Genomic DNA, 6,000 nt, shown 5'->3' on the forward strand with positions numbered 1-6,000 from the left:
GTAACTCTCCTCTGCACTCTCTCTATAGTATCCAAGGATAATATCCTAAGAATATATATGATTATATTTCAAAATCTGCTTTTTGAATTACTGCTGAATTTCTTCACTGTTAATAGCAATCCTTCATGTTTTGAAAATTCAAACACAAGTTCAGCTCAAACAAGTTAACATGAAGTAATTGGCTAGATTCTCTATTTTTTGTTGCTTTTTTTGTGGGTGTGACGGTTTCTCTATTATACAGAGTGGCCACTGTATTAGATATACCCATACACCTTATTAATGCAAATATCTAATCAGCCAATCATGTGGCAGCAACTCAAGTGCATAAAAGCATGCGAACATGATCAAGGGGTTCAGTTGTTGTTCAGACCAAATATCATATTGAGGGAAGAAAGGTGATCCAGGTGAGTTTGACTGTGAAATGATTGTGCCAGACGGGGTGGTTTGAGTTTCTCAGAAACTGCTGATCTCCTGGGATTTTCAGGCACAACAGAGTTTGCAGAGAACCATGACAAAAACAAAAGACATCTAGTGAGCAGCAGTTCTGTGGGTGAAAAAGCCTTGATAATGAGAGATGTCAGAGGAAAATGGCCAGACTAGTTCAAGGCAACCGTAACTCAAATGACACTTCATAACTGTGGTATGCAGAAGAGCATCTCTGAATATACAACAGGTCGAACCTCAAGGTGGATGGCTACAGCAGCAGAAGACCATGAAAATACACCCAGTGGCCACTTTATTAGGTACCGGGGTTCCTATTAAAATGGTTACTAAGTGTATATGCCACTGTCATAATTAAACTGGAACATCTTATCTCAGAGGAATGGCTATTTCTCAACCACAAATCCTTAGCATTTCACATGGGCCTGGAGCTTTTGCTGTATTCATTGCTCCATTATTAATAACACTTTTAAAAAAAAAAGTAAATTGTGGTAAGCTATCACTGCAAGCAATGAAAAAGCAAACGAAGGCAAAGCGAAATCGCGGGATGTGCTGTGCTAGTTGGAGTGAACAATTCGGAGGGGAGAAGACGGGACAGGGGAGTTCTGATGCCCGTCAAACTAACCTGGGTACGAGCGTGGATCACTACAAACACTGAGCGGTATTGGTGAGGTTGAGAACGGCTTCTTTGGCAGCGAAATCTAGGCCCACAGCGATTCGCCGGCAGCAGGGCCAGAGTCCTAGTGCGAGATTCGGACAATTTAAATGCCGGTCCTGGTGGTCTGGGGGGCTTCTCTCTGCGACGCTAAGGCCGTGAGACTGCCCCCGTCAGCTGTGCTTCGTGCCCCTGGCTAATACGATGACAAATACCGAGGCTTTGGGCCTACTCCGCTCTGCTCCGCTGACTTGGCTCTAAGGACGCAATTTGGTTCAGACTGCTGTTGTTGCTCACTTCTGTTGTTTTTATGATTTGTTTTGTACTTATCTTTTTCCTATTTCTTTGTGGGCATGGGGGGGTGGGGTTGGTCATATTTTTAAAATTGGGTTCTCTCGGGTTCCTTGCTTTGCAACTATCTGTAAGCAAACACATCTCAAGGTTGTATAATTTATAGTGCACTTTGAAACTTGCGTATTCCCTTACGAAAGCTGGTGGCTAGTTATTGTGTTGAGATAGACTTCATGCAGAAACTGAGATGGAACATCTATTTGCCATTTTTAATTGAAGATGTTTGCTAATGCTTCAAACACTTCATCAATCAGGGGCTGAAGTTCACCTTCACCAAAGACAGGATGTGCTTGGAGCAGTCTGGTATCTGGCATGAATCGCAAGTGAATGTGGCAGCACCTCAGACTGACTGGCTGAGCTAACAGTTACACTAACTGGGGCAATTTCACTCACCCAGTAGAAGCCATCAAGCTTATTACTGGTCAGACAGCCAGCAGTACAGCCATTCTCAGTATTTTAACCCATTTTACACACAGATAATTATGTCAAAGGGAGCTGATGGTGGCCTCAGTGGGAAACGAGGACAGAAGAGTCCCAAAGAAGTTCCTTTTTTGTTTCACTTCCCTTAGAAAGAAAAACAAAGTTCAAAGTTAATTTATTATCAAAGTGCATACATGTCACCATATACAATGCTGAGATTCATTTTCTTGCAGGCATTCTCAGTAAATAGAAGAGTATAGCACTGGGACAGGCCCCTCAGCCCACATTGTGCCAACCCACCTAAAAAGTAAAACTAATCCCTCCTACCTACACAATGTCCATATCCCTCCATCTTCCCCACATTCACGTGCCTGTCTAAACATCTCTTAGAAGCCTCTACCACCACACCAGGCACTGCATTCCAGGCATCCACCACTTCTGAGTAAAAGCCTTACCTCTTTCAACCCCTTTCAACCTACCCCCCTCACCTTCAATGCATGCCCTCATGAATTAAGCATTTCTACCCTGGAGAAAAAGGTAATCCCAGTCTTTTCTATCTATGCCTCTCATAATCTTGTAAACCTCTATCAGATCTGCCCTCAGCTTCTGCCGCTCCAGAGAAAACTGCCCAACTTTGTCCAGCCCCTCATGATAGCATATGCCCTCTAAACCAGGTAGCAGCCTGGTAAATCTCTTCTGCACCCTCTCCAAAGCCTCGACATCCTTCCTAGATATGGCCAAACCAGAGTTTTATTAAGTTGCAACATAGCCTCTTGACTTTTGAGCCAAGTACCTCGACTAATAAAAGCAAGCTTTCCACAAGCCTTCTTAACCTCCCTATCGACCTGTGTAGCCACTTTCCTGGAGCTTTGAACTTGGACCCCAAGGTATTTCTGCTCAGCAACACTTCAGGGTACTGTCTCCTTGCATTGCCCTACCAAGGAGCAACACCTCAACATTAAATTATATCTGCCCATATCTGCAACCGATCTATACTGCACCGTGTTCTTTGCCAGTCTTCTACACTATCCACAACTCTACCAATCTCTGTGTCATGCGCAAACTTAATAACCCACCCCTCTATATTTTCATCCAGGCCACTTATATACATCACAAACAGCAGAGGACCCAGCACAGATCCCTGTGGAACACCACTAATTGCAGACCTCCAGCTTGCACAAGTTCCTTCAACTACTACACTTTATTTTCTATGTTCAAGCTGGTTCTGAGTCCAAACAGCCAATTCACTGCAGACCCCATGCATCTTAATCTTCTAGATTAGCCTCCCATTAGGGACTTCGTCAAACACCTTACTGAAATCCATGTAGACAACATCCACTCCCCTATCTTCATCAATCTCTCTCGTCACCTTGTCAAAAATTTCAATCAGGTTAGTAACACATGACCTGCTCTGCACAAAGCCATGTTGGCTCCTTAATTAGGCCATGCGTTTTGAAATACTCTTATATCCTATCCCCAAGAACCATCTCCAGCAATTTCTCTACAACTGCAGTGAGACTCACCAGTACATAGTTCACAGGATTTTCCCTTGTTCTGTTCTTCAGCAAAGGTACAATATTAGCCGCTCACCTGCCCTCCGGGAGCTCTCCTGTGCCTAGAGGGCACATGAAGATACTGGTCAATGCACCAGCAATCTTGACTCTTGACTCCTTCGATAACCAGAGGTAAATCCCATCAGGCCCTGGGGACTTATCCACCTTAATCCTCATTTGGAGGCCCATCATTTCCTCCCCCTTGACCTCTAAATGCCCTGATGTATTTATACACTCAGCACTGATCTCCTGGTCCTCCGTATCCTTTTCCTTGGTAAATACTGAAGTGAAATACTGACTTAGTACCTCACTGACATTCTCCTCATCCAAGCAAATGTTCTTTCCTTTATCCCCGAGTGGTCCACCCTCTCCCTAGTTATCCACTTACTCTCGATGTAAGTATAGAATGCCTTGCGATTCACCTTAATCCTACCTGCCAATGACTTTTCATGGCCCCTCCTGGCTTTAATTCCCTTCTTTAGTTCTTTTCGGGCTTCTTCAAACTCACGTGCTTCGTTTGATCCTAACTTCCGAAGCTTTACATACATCTTCACTCTCCAGATGTTCCAGGGTTGAGCGAAGAGCCAATCTGCTGTTGACCTGTAGGTAAATTAGAATGGATTCAAGTTGCCTCTCGGGCAGGAGTTGATATGTTTCGTCACCTGCCTCTCAAAGCACTTCATCACAGTGGATATAAGTGCTACTGGATGATAGTCATTGACGAAGGGTACAACGTTCTTCTTGGGCACCCACATAATTGAAGCCTACATGAATCAGGCGGATACCTCAGACTGCGGAAGCGAGAAATTAAAGATGTCGGTGAACACTCCAGCTAGTTGATCTGCGCGGATCTTTAGTACTCGGCCAGGACTTTTCCGTGAGTTCACCCTCCTGAATGATGCTTTTCACGTCGGACTCAGAAACTGAAATCACAAAGTCCGGGGGTGGGGTAGGGGATGGAATGTGATACCCTTTAAAGATAGCCCCAGAAGCCAATCTTGCAGTCATTTTGCGTCACTGCACTGAGCCTGGGTCAGGTAGGTCTCACTGAGAGGGAAACGAACATTGGCGTCTTTCAAGTCAGAGCACAGTGGCCAAAAATATTCACGTGTGCCACGTTCGCCAGGAAAATGCAGACCACAGCAGCTGACAAGCCAAATTACTTGCCTTTCAAAAATCAGACGTATTGGCATTAGTCAAGTTGTAGTATACTTGCCTGTGTATATGAATTAATAATTTGTCAGTCACGTGAGACCCCTTTCTCCTCTATTTGGCTAACATGTTGCTTCGGATTACGGGAAAAATACCAGACATAATGCCGCATGCTGGAAGCTACTGCAAGTCTAATATCCATTAGACATATCTAAACCCCATACTGAATTCCACGTTATTGTAAGACACACCCTACAACACCACATCAATCCTTAATGGATTTTCAACAGTGCAATATGGGGGTGGTACAGCTGTATAATGGGAAAGGGTTCTGCAATCAAGCCGTATTACCCAAAGGAGTAATCCTCCTTTTCAGCGACTGCTGGCAGCTCCTTGACAACTCGGGCTCTGCCAGGTGAGCTGGGATTACACTCTCAATCTCATTGCACAGTCTGTCCATCAGCCATAGGCATTTGGCATATTGACCATTGTGAAAGGAAAAGCCATTTCAGCTGCTTCCAAACTGAAAGATCATTCTTCTTCCTCTGAATACTTTACACTGGACACTTACAATTTTATTTATGTGGGTTTTTTTTTTCCTCCAGAAACAGTGGACTCCCTTTGAGAGTTATGGAAATATTTGTTTTAATCGGGGATGTCAGTGAAACAATCCGACTGTATCAAAAGGTCCTTTTTGTATCTAATTTAGTATTAGGAAACTGAATTGTATTAATGGTTCTATCAAGGAGCTGAGTGTGTAATGAGATTTCCATTTGTCTTTTTAACGGTTGTTGGGACTAGATGGAAACTCCGCGACACTGCAGCCGTTTTATCCGCGTGATACCTGTCACGCACATGGGTATTAAGAAAGGCTTGGAGAGAAAGAACAAAAAGTATAATTCATCGGATAACATACGGCACGCACATGAATGAGGGCGACAAGAAAGCCAGCGGCCAAATCCAGACTATAATGGCTATTCTGTGCAGCCCTTTCCTCCGGTCTGAAGAAAGCCACAGAGCGGCTCAATCTCAAATAATTCCCACCAACGCTATCGTTTCCTCTACAAATTGGTTTTAGTGACATGCATATTCATATCGTTCCGTGTCGGTCCTGGTGAAGCTAGAAATGGTGTTAGCTGCTATTGCTGTTGGGGAAAGTCCGACTGCACGCTGCTCAGAAAGGAGCGCCAAGGCATTTCATAGTGACACAGAGCCACAGGTCCGTCACACCGACAGCCCGGCTCTGCCACACGCCCACAGTAGGTTGCAAGGTCTGCCGTTTACCTCTCATGCCCCACTCATTATTACAAGAATAAAAGAAAACAGCCAACATTACCCACGGCTCGTTTCTCTGTTATCTCCAAGAGAAATGGTTTTCAAAGAAAACGACAGCTAAACTGCAGTTCAGCCGTCTTTCGAGCATCAGGT

The sequence above is a fragment of the Mobula hypostoma genome, chromosome 4, assembly GCF_963921235.1.
Source record: "Mobula hypostoma chromosome 4, sMobHyp1.1, whole genome shotgun sequence".
Classification (NCBI taxonomy): Eukaryota; Metazoa; Chordata; class Chondrichthyes; order Myliobatiformes; family Myliobatidae; genus Mobula; species Mobula hypostoma.